Consider the following 13,883-nt stretch of genomic DNA (forward strand, 5'->3'; position numbering starts at 1 on the left):
AACCTACCAGGCCGTTCTGGGTTGAACTGGATGGCCTGTAACCTTGGAGATCGAGGCGGCTCCTCTAAGAGCCGGGAAGGCTCGGCACCATCTCCACCTTGTGGCCAGAGATGGTGGTGAAGAGGAGCCCCTCGATCAGCGGGCAGCTGACTCCCTTGGCGCTCCTTTCCTGGCCTCCAGTCTTTCCTTAGAAGGCACATTGCTTTTCCAGATGCGAATTATGATGTATGCTTCCTTATGTTTATGCCTGTGTACAGTATATGTGTAAACTGAATATTTATTTATTTCCTATCCTGCCTCTATTATTTTTATAAATAACCCAAGGTGGCGAACATACCTAACACTCCTTCATCCTCCTATTTTCCCCACCACAACAACCCTGTGAGGTGGGCTGGGTTGAGAGAGAGGGACTGGCCCAAGGTCACCCAGCTGGCTTTTGTGCCTAAGGTGGGACTAGAACTCGCAGCCTCCTGGTTTCTAGCCCATTGCCTTCACCATTAGGCCAAACTGGCTCTGTGTAGGATGTGTAGGAGGTATATGTGTAGGATCCTACAATGTGGACCCTTGGCCATTTAGGGAAAATCTGCTCCCTCAGATGACTGTAGACAGAGCTATTGAAAAAGGGGTTTATTTGTTAAAGAAAAGTTGTATCATGATACGTGGAAAAAGATGAGTGGGTTCTACCTTTCATTTCTGGTAACCTAGCAGATTTTGTAGCCTGTGATTGACTCTGGGTTGGCCTTTGACTGAAGGGAAGCTTCTTTATCACAAGATTTAAAAAAGAACTTAACTCCTAACTAATCCATAAATATATTTGCAAATGTAATAAAAGCGCCAGTAAAATGCAATGAAACGGCATCCATCTTTGGTCTGGTCCAGCAAGCCATTTTGTTTATCTCTGTGTAAGTGTGTGTATGTGTGTGTATGTGTGTGTGTGTTTATGAGAGAGAGAGAGATCTAGGGACAAAGGCTTCCAGAATGTGCCCCCTTCCATGATTATTTCACCTGTAATAAATAATAATAGATAAAATAATAGATCAATAACTTGACAGTTAAGATTAGGAGTAGGAAGAAATTCACTCCGTCATTTTTTCTAACTTTAAGTTCAATTTCTGATATTCCTTCATCAATTTGCAGGTATCTTTGTTCATGTTTGCATGAAAATGTGCATTTACACACATTTCTTCTTGAAACAATGGATTTTTGTTCATTATTTTTAATAGCATCATAGAATGATAGAGTTGGAATTGTCCATAATCAGGTCCCACATCCTGCTCAATACAGGATCCACTAGAGCAGTGTTTTTCAAACTTGGCAACTTTAAGATGTGTGGACTTCAACTCCCAGAATTCCCCAGCCAGCATAATTACTCAGCCTGTTTGAAGATCTGTAGTGACGGAGAACTCCCCCTTTGTGGGGCAGCCCATTCACCGCCAGGAAGTTCTTCCCGGAGTCCCGCCTGAACCTCCTGCGTGTGGTGTCAACCCCCTAACTCTGCCCCCGCCCTCCAGGGCCGCAGGGAACAGGCCCTCTTCGGTGTGATAACTGCTCTCGTGTCCCCCCGTCGTGTCTGCCGTGGCTAAACCGGCCCAGACTGTTTCCTCTCGGTGGCCCTTCAGGGCTGCGGTTTGTCACTGTCCTCTTTGAACTGGGTGGCCAGGACTGGACCCAGGACCCAAGTGGATCTGACTGGGGCAGAGTGGGAGGGGATGGTCGCTATCAGTGATTCTGTCATGAGTACTGATGGTGAGCAGGAGGGGGCCTCTATCCAGGGGGGAAAACGCATGCGTAGTACTGAGGAATTAAGCAGCCATTCAAAGAGACACAGATCAGACCCGACTTAACTTTTGGGGTTTATCTGTCTGGGTTTTCCCACGCTTCTTCAGTTTGTTAGGATTCTGTCTTATGTAGCAGCAATAAACACTAGAGACCTACTCCTCGTCTCAGCATGATTCCTGACTGTTAGGACAGATTCCTCCCTCAGAACAACCAGGGCCAACTTATGCAAAGCAAGGACAACCCTTTCTTCAGCCCAAAGACATCTTTGCTCCTGCTGGCACGCAGGGCTTTGAGTGGGGAGGAAGAGGCTGTTCTTCTGAGCCAAGGCTTCCTGGGGATTAAAGAAATAGAAAATTTCTTCTGAACCACAGATGGGCTAGGTGGGCCCTCGAATTGCTCAACTCCAGCCGGCTAACGTAGCTGAAGGTGAGTCATGTTAGGAGCCACAGTGCAAGAACATTTGACGGGAAGCAGGGGGTCCCCCTAGTTTAGATGGACTAACCAATGGTGTTGTGCAGGCAAGAATTCCCACTGATCTCTTTTTCTTTCAGCCCCACTGTCAGCCCCACAGTCTTGCATTGGTATGGAGTTGGGTGGCCTTTAAATTTAATCGATCAGTCCATGGCCCCCAGGCTCTGCAAGACCTCTCTGCGCTCTGACTCTGAATTACTGTAGATTCCCTCTCTGGCTGGCTGGGGAATTCTGGGAGTTGAAGTCCACCCATCTTCAAGTGGGCAAGGTGGAGAAACACTCTGCTGTGGGAGCTCCAGGCCAGGGCACACATAGGAGGACAAGCCAAGGAACAGAGCCATCAGGACCATGGACAGATCCCTGGTTTCTGTTGCTCTTCTTTCCAGCAGGGCTCCCCCCCCCGCCCCCGCCCCCTCCTGGCTTCAAGGGAAATGTTTCTTAGCCAGAGGTGGACTGGGTGGTGTCCTTATCTCCCCCCCGCCCCCCCCGCCCCTGCTTCTGCCATCTTTCTCCCTAACACAAAGGAAGAACTGTGGAGTCCCTGGTGCTCTCTGAGCCTTGTTGTTTTCTTGCAGACGTTTCATTGCCAGACTAGGCAACATCTTCAGTGAGAAGAGGGAGTGGGCCTTGCTCTCGGTTTATAGACCATGGCTTGCCCTGCTTGTGTTGGTGGGGGTGTTGTTCTCTCCTTGGGAGTTCTTTGGGCTGTTGTTTGCAGCTTGGTCGATTGCCTGAGTTAATAGTTCCTTGATTGGGGCGTATTGTGCTGTTTCATTGTTCATCTGGTGTTGATCCTAGTGTTGATTTTTGCATATCTGGGTGTTGATTGGTGGCAAGGAGGTGTACCGGCCTTTCTACTGCCTCTTTTGAATGGTGTTGAAATGTGGTTGATCTCTGTGTGTCTGTTGATGGCTGCTTTGTCTGAGTGCCAAGCTTCCAGGAATTTATTTATTATTTTATTTATATTTCAAATTCCTGTCACCGCCCATCTCCCACAAGGGGGACTCTGGGTGGTTTACAACACAATACAAATTAAAACCATAGAACATAAATTACAATATAAACATCATTATAAATAGATAAATATATGACCCTTGTGGCAAAAAGCTCTCATTCAATGGGGAGGGCACTACAGCACCAACCACCCCCAGGAAGAGCTATTGCCCTTCCCATCCCAGGCAAGGTGGCAGAACCAGGTTTTTAAATTCTTCCAGAATTCTCTGGCATTTTTGGATCTGGCTTGGTTTAGGATGCTCACAGTTTCCCAGTTGAAACTGTGGTTGAGTCTGTCCATGTGTTGTGAGATTAAAGAGTTCTCATTGTGTCTTCTGACTGCTAGTTGGTGTTCATGGATGCGCTCTGCTAGTCTTCTGCCCATCTGTCCTACATAGTGGCTGTTACAGTCTTTGCACTGTATGTTGGAGATGACTCCAGTTTTTTCTTCTTGGGCTACTGGGTCTTCTGGGTTGCTTAAGGTGTTTTGAAGAGTTTTAGTTGGTTTATGTATAACTCCCACCTGCCCAGATCCAACGCAACTTATGCGCGCCCAGATTAAAGGCTTTAAACGGGTTCCTGCACTGAGCAGAAGATTGGAATCAACAGCCTGAATGGCCCCTTCCTGCAGTCTGATGCCACACTGAGACAGGATCCTGGGAACTTAGGCCCTTTGGGGTCCATTGGTCAAAAAAGTCGAGGGTGGTATAGCCACACAACCAAACCCACCCCTTTTTTATGTCCATAAAAACGGTGGGATTATCATCTTATGGTTGTGGCCTCCCTTGACTTTTTTGACCTCCCTGTGGACACCCCCCAGTGGGTGTTGGGGAAACCACTGCTGTACCAATGTGATGGAATGTGAGGGGGGCCTTGGAAGACAGGGGGAAGAGATGCCGCCTAGGGAGCGATCAGAAGAGAAAGGAGCCCTCAACAGAGGAACGGCCAGAAGAAGAAACTCAGAAGGGACCCTCCTTAACTCAGGCTGTAAAAGAGATGGCGGGAGACTTGTCCTTTCAGACTTGCCAGATTCTGTCACTGTAGCCTTACAATAAAGTACAGTTAGCTCATCTGGTGGTGTTTCCTGTCTGGGAGGGCTGACACTCTAGGTGACTGGCGGGCTGTTGTGGCAGGCTCAAGGCTGGTCCTCCTGTCACTGTGGCTGCACTCTGGCCATCACAGGCCCAGGCTGGTATGGGGAGGGGACTGCAACAGCACTGGCTACTCTGGTGGATGACCTTTGCTGGGGCCTGTATGGGGAAAGTGCCCCCCTTCTGGAACCTCTCAGTGGCCTTTGCTACTACTGGCCCACTGTGGTCCCCTCTGGGATTCTTGGCGATGGCCAGGATGGAGGGACTCTCCCACAGTGGTCCGGCTTTTCCTTGGTGGGCAGTTTTGGGCAGTGGGAATAAGGAGGAGAGGTGGGCCTGATGGTCTGCCGCAGGGTTTGAATCTTTCTACTTATTCTTCAGTTTCTACATGGCACGGAGGTGGTCATCCATTGGTTCGGGATTTGCTGATAATGCCCCACTACCCTAGGCCACGGAGACCTTTTCTCATGGTGTGGAGGCTGTGAGACTCTCAGTGGGAAGGCACAAGAGGAGGCTGAGCCCAGGAGAAGAGCCATTGGGAGGGTTGCCTCGAGAGATGGCTCTGCCCGAGAGAGCAGTGCCGTGAGGTCAGCGGCCTCCTGGACTCACTCCCATTGCTCAAGGGGTAGGTGGAAGCGGCAACCAGGGCTGTGGCTGGGTGCCAGTTGTGTCCTTGACTGGGTCATAAGGATTAGGATAGAGTCTCTCATGCCCTCATCACCACCCTAGGCTAGATGATTGCAAAATGCTCTACCTGGAGCTGCCTTTGAAGACGACTGGGAAACTATCATTAATGCAGAGTGCAGTGCGATGAACATGAAGTGCCAATGCCCTCCCTTGGCCGCCCACAGGTTTCCACGGACAATTCGTAGTCATGGTTTTGACCTGTAAAGCACTACAGGGCTTGGCATCTGGTTACCTTACAGGACCACCTCTTCCAATCAGAGGGGACCATCCTGGGAAAAAGCTATTCATAATTCCCCATTTCCGTGAAGCGAGGGAGGCCCCCAGAAATCAGACTTGCTGGCTCTTGGGCCGGCTGGCAATTGGGCCAGCTGGGAAAGACGTCCTGGCTGGCAGTGGGCCTGAGCCAAGGCTGGACTTAGCTTCTCCCCCTCCCTTGGCCAATGAACTCAGCCAGTGCTGTTTACGACCATAATTGTAGCTTGTAAAGGCAAATTGACTCTGACTGCTGTTATCAGCTCTCAAGAAAAGACCCAGGTGGAAGATTGAGCAACGGCTCTGTTTCCTTTGGGATGGTTGGCTTGGTGCCTGTCCTGCGGACTCTGAAGCCAGGCGCTGATGCCACAGTAAGTGGATGTGGCTTCCTGGTGCTGTGAAGCACAGTATGATCAGGAATAAGAAGGGGTCTCAGAGGCCATCTAGTCCAGCTCCACAGACGACCTGCCAGGGCCGATCCAGCTCAACTGGATGGCCTCTAGCAAAGGAAACCTGGCCCCCTCCCCTGCCCCCAGGCAAGCTCAGTGCAGGGCCTCCTCCCAATTTTGAGCCCGTTCTCACCTACAGGGTCTACCCCAGCACCTGAAGCAGTGGAGGCTGAGCACCCCCCGACCCCGCTTGCATGGCAGCCTCTCAGCTCTTGCTAGGCTGCTGGTCTGCCTTAAACCTCCTGCTGTTGGGGGTCCCAGCCAGCCCCTCTAGGGCCTGGCTCTGCCCGGCTCTCCCTCTCCCCGTCCCCCTGGTCAGGACCCCTGGAGACTCTTGGAAGAGGCTGGTCAAGGCTCTGCCTCAGGGGTGGTGGTGGGGTGGTGGGGGAGGCTTAGCTGCACCAAACACTGCGAAGCAGGAGCTCCCACCGAGAAAGAAAAAGGCATAAAGATGCAGACTGCAACCCAACATTCCTGTAAGCACCGCCATCAAAGCGGCTTGCCAGTGGGAGCAGCCGTTTCTCAGAAAAGGTTCTGGGGGCCACCCAGAAGCCTTTGGAGAGGCTGGAAAGAGGAGGAGCCTTCCTCCAGAACCCCCAGCCAGGAGGAGGAGGAGGAGGAGGAGGAGGAGGGCAGCAGAAGAAATGTTTCCTGTGGCCACCAGGAATGGGAGTGCATAGTCAGAGGTGGCTTCTCAGCTTCCCTTGCCAGTTGGACTTTTGGTCAGGCCTGGCAAAGTCCGCCTTTTATTCTTCCTGTGCCCTGTTCAGCTGCAAGAGATAAGAGATTCCTGAGCAAGCTCTGACTTTTTCCTGACTGAAAGCTCTCGAGCACCCACAGTCCTCCCTGTTCTTGGGACACAGTGTGTCATGAGTGCCGTTGAGCTAAAGTCATCAGCGCAATGGCACACATGACAATGGCAAGGAAATAGGTGAAGGGGTACAAGATAAGTAGCCATCAACCCACAACGACTAACGGCCAACAAACAATAACTAAACGGATCACGGAGCACACCCAAGCCATCAGCGCCAATACAACGGGGATCGCCCAGCTGAAAGCAATCAGCAGAGGAATGGAAAACCTGATGATGGGCGATCCCGGAAACCCTCACCCACCGGCAGGGCAACGTATTGGACAAAGGGGGGTGACGTGACCGCGAGCGAGGGGGCGCTGACCGGCGTGGGGTATTTAAACCCCGCACCGGCGCGCTCCTGTCACTCTCAGCTTTTTTCTACCAACGCTGTACCTGCCCTGCAAATAAATCAGAGCCTGATCCACGAACCAGTGTCTGAGTGTTATTCAGAGGCAGGCAGCGCATGACATAAAGCTGAGAGTCATAAACTCAGCCTCGCCGAGCCCCACCGGACGACAACGAGCCGCGGGAGGAGTAGACGGCGAGAAGACCAGCAAGATGAGGCCGGAGCGGCGCGGGCAAGGAGGGCGAGCCGCGCGGCAAGAGACAGAGGAGGACCGACCAAAGCCAGAGGCACCGCGGACTCCCGGAGCCATGGACGCCCACCCCACCCGACCCGAGCCTCAGCTCCAACCCCAAGGGGAGATGGCGACGGAGGCAACCCGACCGCGGGAGGGAGCAGCACGACTTCCGAAACCAGCGGAGGACCCCGCGCCCCACATCGCACCCCAGCAACGGGCATGGAGCGACAGCCCAACGGCGGTCAACACGGAGGAGGATGACGGAGACACCCAGCAGACGGCGGAGGAAGCGGACCCGCGGCAGAGGGACGATGAACCCCGCCGGCAACCCACCCCCGAGGACGCGCCAACGGAACCGGCCCCAGCGGCGGCGCGGGCTGTGGACGAGGAGGCATGAGCTGAACTCGCGGCCATGCGGGCTCAACTGACGGAACTCCGGACCATGCTCCAGTCGCTTATGCCCCCCGCGCCACCCAACGACGTCCCCGCACAGGCCCACACCCCGAGCGAAGCACCGAACCCACACGGGCCAGCGGAGGGTCAGCAGACGGCACAGGCGGCCGACACCACACCCCGGGAAGCGAGAGGCGGGGCCGCACAAAACGCCCGGGCCCCAAAGGACTTCCCCATCTTCTTCGATGGGACCCCCACAAAACTCGTTTTTCGTGACGAACGCTAGGGAGTTCATGGGGAGGCACGGACACTCCTATGACTCCGAGGCCGACAAGATCGCCGCCGTGGCGATCAAACTCCAAGACAGGGCGGCGGACTGGTACGTCCAACTGTACGAGTCCAGCTCCCCCGCCCTCGCCACCTTCCCTGCTTTCATCAATGAGATGAAAAACTACTTCGAAGACCCCCTAGCCAAAGTAAGGGCGAAAAGCGCACTCCAAAGACTTAAACAGGGCACACGCACGGTCCCTGACTACGCCCTGGAGTTCAAAGCCCTCGCGGGGAAGGTCAGCGACTGGTCCGAGACCACCCTGCTGGAAATGTTCAAAAGGGGGCTCAACCGCGACGTCCTCCAATGGGCCCTCTACCGCGACGACCCAGAAACGCTACACGGGTGGATCCACCTCGCGGGGAAAGCCGAACACGCGCACCGCACCTTCCTCATGACAACCACGGAAGACACAAACTATGCCGGGAAAAAGGTACCCGCACCACACGGGGGGATGGCCGGCCCCATATACCCAAAAAAGAAGTTCAACCGGGAGCCCTGCGGGAGGTGTGGCAAATTAGGGCACAAGACGGTGGATTGCTTCGCCAACCGACCGCCGACCAGCGCGCCCAAACCCACCCCGAAAATTAGCCCCAAACCACCCAACCTGGGGCCGCCCCCTCACCGCCGAATGACCGTGGCCACAGCGACACCAGAGGAGGGCTGGGACGCTTACTGGGGGGAAGAGGACAACGCAGACCCCGACCAGCCGGCGGGAAATGCTTCCCGCTTGCCCTGAAACGCGTGGCGAGGCAGGCGGTGGGACAGCAGCGCGGACCACCTCAATGAAACGACGAAAGCCCCGTAATAATGGCAGCAATTAAACTCTCTGCCGGCAACGGAGCCACCACGGCCGCGGCACTAGTGGACTCTGGGTGTTCAGAAAACCTCATCCACCCCGACCTAGTCGCCAAACTCGACCTCCGCTGCTTCCCCCTCCCCACGCCGCTGGCATTCCACCAGCTGGACGGCTCTACAGCGGGAGGGAAACCAGCCACGCTACAAACCGAGCCGGTCACCCTGCAAATGGGCACTCACACCGAGCGCACATCGTTCGTAGTCACGCACATCGGACGGCCCATTGCAGTCCTGGGGATGCCATGGCTCGCGACAAACAACCCGCGGATCAACTGGGAGACCCGCACCTTCACATTCGGCGACGGCGAGTATCGAGCACCAGTTCTAGCGGGCAGAACCAACCCCACGGTAGGACGAGCGGAGGCGACCACACAAGACAACGCCGCTACCACAGCAGACCTACCAGAACAATACGCCGACTTCTCCGAGGTCTTCGGAGAGGCAGAAGCTGACCAACTACCCCCCCACCGCAAGACGGATTGCCGGATCGACCTACTGCCCGACGTCCCCTTACCTAGACCAAAGATCTATTCGATGACCCCGAAGGAGATGGCAACCCTCCGGGAGTTCATCGATAAAAACCTAGACAGGGGATTCATAGAGCCAGCATGCTCACCGGTCGGAGCCCCCGTCTTATTCCGGGAGAAGAAAGACGGGACCCTACGGCTCTGCACCGACTACCGGGGCCTAAACGCGGCTTCCCTGTCCAACAAATACCCCTTACCCCTGGTGAAGGACATGCTCGCCCACCTGTCCACGGGCAAAGTCTTTTCCAAACTGGACCTTCGCGAGGCGTACTATCGCATCCGAATCAGGGAGGGGGATGAATGGAAGACGGCGTTCAACTGCCCCCTAGGCGCCTTCCAGTACAAAGTACTGCCCTTCGGACTCGCGGGGGCCCCTGGGGTGTTCATGCAGCTCATCAATGAGGTACTGCATGAACATCTGTTCAAAGGGGTCCTGGTCTACATCGACGACGTCCTTATTTACACAAAAATGCACGAGGAACATGTGACCCTAGTCAGGCAAGTCCTCGACAAGCTCAGAAGGGCGCAGCTCTATGCCAAGCCTACAAAGTGCGAGTTTCACAAAGAGCGCCTAGACTATCTGGGGTACCGAATCTCCGGGGACGGCATCGAAATGGACCCCGCAAAAGTCGAAGCGGTGCTAAACTGGGAGCGGCCCCGCAACAGACGCCAACTACAGAGCTTCCTCGGATTCGCGAATTTTTACAGGTCATTCGCCCGGGGGTTCGCTGAGATAGCCCTCCCCTTAACGGACCTCCTCAAAACCAAAGGGGTGGGGGACACCCGACGCGCCAAGAACCCAGGCACAGTGCTGAATTGGACTCCCGCGTGCCAGACCGCATTCAACAAGCTGAAAGCGCTGTTCACTACGGAGCCAATCCTCACGCACCCGGACCCAGAACGGCCGTTCGTGGTCCAAGCCGACGCCTCAGACTTCTCCCTGGGAGCCATCCTGCTACAGAAAGACCCCACGGGACTCCTGAAACCATGCGCCTACCTGTCAAGGAAGTTCTCCGAGACAGAGAGGCGATGGCACGTCTGGGAGAAAGAAGCCTTCGCGGTGAAATCGGCACTAGAGACATGGCGACACCTTCTCGAGGGAGCCACCCAACCATTCGAGGTCTGGACTGACCACCGGAACCTCGAGGCCCTACGAACGCCTAGACGCCTTAGCCCAAAACAGGTCCGATGGGCCCAATTCTTCAGCCGCTTTAATTTCCAGCTGAAGTTCATGCCGGGCAAAAAGAACTTCCTGGCCGACGCCCTCTCCCGACTGCCCCAAGACGAAGAGCCCGCCCCAGACACCATTGGGACGGTCCTATCCGCCTCGCAACTGGGGATGGCCGTGACCACCCGAAGCGGCGCGCGGAGGCAGCTCGACTCTACGGCGCAGCCGACGGCGGGACAACCGGCGACTGGAAGAAGCCAACCGCAACTACCAGGGGGAATGCGCACGGACCTCGCCGCCGCCCTCAAAACCGACCCCTGGTTCCTGGCAAACCCCGACAAGGTAACGATGGCACAAGACCTGGCATGGGGGGAAGGCAGAATCTACGTCCCGGACTCGCAACGCCAGGCGATCTTGCATAGGTCACACGACGCCAAGCAAGCGGGACACTTTGGGTTCCTCAAGACCCTACACCTAACACGGCGTCAATTCTGGTGGCCCGTGCTCAGGCGAGACGTAAAAACCTACGTGGCGTCCTGCCCAACGTGCGCTAGGGCCAAACGGGCACCAGGCAAACCCGCGGGGCTATTGCAACGGGTGGCAGAACCCTCCCGCCCATGGGAGGAAATCTCTATGGATTTTATAGTGGACCTCCCACCCAGCCAGAAGAAAACGGCCATTTGGGTGGTGAAGGACTACTTCTCAAAGCAGGCCCACTTCATCCCCTGCACGTCGGTCCCATCCTCACAACAGCTAGCCAAACTCTTCCTCATCCACGTGTACAGGCTACACGGATGTCCCGCACGTGTGGTGACCGACAGGGGCACACAGTTCACCTCCAAATTCTGGCGGGCCTTCCTGAAGCTGACGGGGACCCAACAGGCCCTATCTACGGCTTGGCACCCCCAGACGGACGGAGCCACAGAGGTTCTTAATGCCACCTTAGAGCAATTCATACGATCATATACTAACTACCACCAAGACGACTGGGCTGAACTGCTCCCGTTCGCCGAAGTCGCATACAACAACGCCGTCCACACGAGCACGGGGAAAACTCCGTTCGAAGTAGTCTCGGGGCGCGACTTCGTCCCCATACCGGAGCTACCTCAACCCCCGGAACCCCAGGTGGACGCTAGCGACTGGGGACGGAAGATCGCGGAAGCATGGCCAGTAATCACGGCGGCGCTGAAGGATGCACAGGCAGCCTACAAAGAGCAGGCCGACAAGCACCGGCGCCAACAACTGACGTTCCAGGCGGGGGATATGGCCTATCTATCCACCAAGTTCCTAAAGTCAACCCAACCCTCGAAAAAACTGGGGCCTAAGTACATCGGGCCGTTCCGAGTCACGCAAATAGTGAACCCGGTAGCAATACGCTTGGACTTGCCACACAACCTCCGGAGACTCCACCCGGTGTTCCACACCAGCCTCCTGAAACCGGCAACCACCTCCCAATGGCACCCAAGCACGCCACAGCCCGCACCGGTGATGATCGACGGGCAACACCACTTCGAGATAAGGGACATTCTCGACTCCCGCAAGCAACGAGGAACTCTACACTATCTGGTCAGGTGGAAACACTTCCCCCACCCGGAATGGGTGGCGGCGCACAACGTTAACGCGCCTGACCTGACCAGAGCATTTCACCGGGCATACCCCGACAAACCACAACCAAGGTCAGCAAACCAACCCCCCCCCGCAGGCCCCCCCGCCTCCCGTGCCCCAAGGGAAAGGGCCCCCCCAAGCCCGCGACTTGGGTGGACCTCCCCCCCCCGGGACTCACTCCCCCCGCCCCGGGCCCACGGGGTGGTGACAAACGTTCGCCAGCACCCTCCCCCCGCCCCCCCGGCCGCGGGGGAGTGGCAAGCAAGTCAACAGGGCAACCTGGGGGCAACGCCCAGGAGACACAACAAAGGCGACGCACTTTAAATAAGAAAAAAGAAGGGCCCTACCTGGAGCTGAGAAGCACCCGACCAGCCACGCCTCTCTCCTCGCCGAACTGAGCCAAACAAACAGGGTGTGGCTGGAGCATGCGCACGCCAGGTCAGGACCCGAGCAGGCGCACCATGGACACACCCTGAGAAGGCACGTGGTAGAGGGAGGAGCAAAGGGAGGGGCGACAACTACTCCGGCGGGAACTTTGAAAAAAAAAAAAAATGTGGCGTTTTGACAGCTCCACGAAAAAAAAACCCAGAAAACCGGGGGGGAACACTATTCGGAAAGGGGGCAGTATGTCATGAGTGCCGTTGAGCTAAAGTCATCAGCGCAATGGCACACATGACAATGGCAAGGAAATAGGTGAAGGGGTACAAGATAAGTAGCCATCAACCCACAACGACTAACGGCCAACAAACAATAACTAAACGGATCACGGAGCACACCCAAGCCATCAGCGCCAATACAACGGGGATCGCCCAGCTGAAAGCAATCAGCAGAGGAATGGAAAACCTGATGATGGGTGATCCCGGAAACCCTCACCCACCGGCAGGGCAACGTATTGGACAAAGGGGGGTGACGTGACCGCGAGCAAGGGGGCGCTGACCGGCGCGGGGTATTTAAACCCCGCACCGGCGCGCTCCTGTCACTCTCAGCTTTTTTCTACCAACGCTGTACCTGCCCTGCAAATAAATCAGAGCCTGATCCACGAACCAGTGTCTGAGTGTTATTCAGAGGCAGGCAGCGCATGACACAGTGTCCGAGTCACCCACGAAAGGGCCGGCCACGAGACGCTCCCGGGAATGGCCAACGTGCATGGGAGACAAGACCCATCCTGCCCAAGCAAGGAACATTCTGTTCTAAGGGAGAGGAGGGCTGTGTGAAGGGAAAGCCCAACGTTGCTCTGCCCTGTTTAAACTGGGCGGGGCCAACCTCATGCGCCCCCTGGATGGGGGCAGTGACGGAAGTTCTCAGAACATCTGAGTCCCGTCTGGGATTCTGGGCACCTCAGTTGAAAAGGATCAGCAGGCACGGGGGCGGGGGGCATCTTTGTGCCTAACCTCCTGGAGACTTACTGCCCGTCAGAGAAGGCAGCAACGTGGACTGGGCTGTGTGGGGGACAGCAGAAGATGCAGCTGAGTAGAAGGCATCTTCTTGCATTCTGGGGCTGAGAACCTTGAGATGGTTGCAGTCCTCCTGCTAAGGGTGCAGTCAAAAAGGAAGGATTTGCAGCCTGGGAAACTGGCAGGAGGTGCTCTTTGGAGGATGCCCCCGCCCCCCATCTCCACCCCGCCCCCCAGGAGAGGCTTGACTTGCCAGCATGCAGAGGACTTCTGCTTTGCTCCTGGCCTGCAGGCCTCCCCTTGGCCTCCCTAACTCTCTGAGCATTTCTGGGACCAAGCCCTCAACTGCTAATTGATCTGAGTATTCCTTTTAGTGTTGATTTTAATTTCTGTTTTCATATTTTTATATGCTACCTGTGTTGCATAAGTACACATTTTAGTTTGCTTAGGGCTT

Source organism: Candoia aspera, chromosome 1, assembly GCF_035149785.1.
Source record: "Candoia aspera isolate rCanAsp1 chromosome 1, rCanAsp1.hap2, whole genome shotgun sequence".
NCBI lineage: Eukaryota > Metazoa > Chordata > Lepidosauria > Squamata > Boidae > Candoia > Candoia aspera.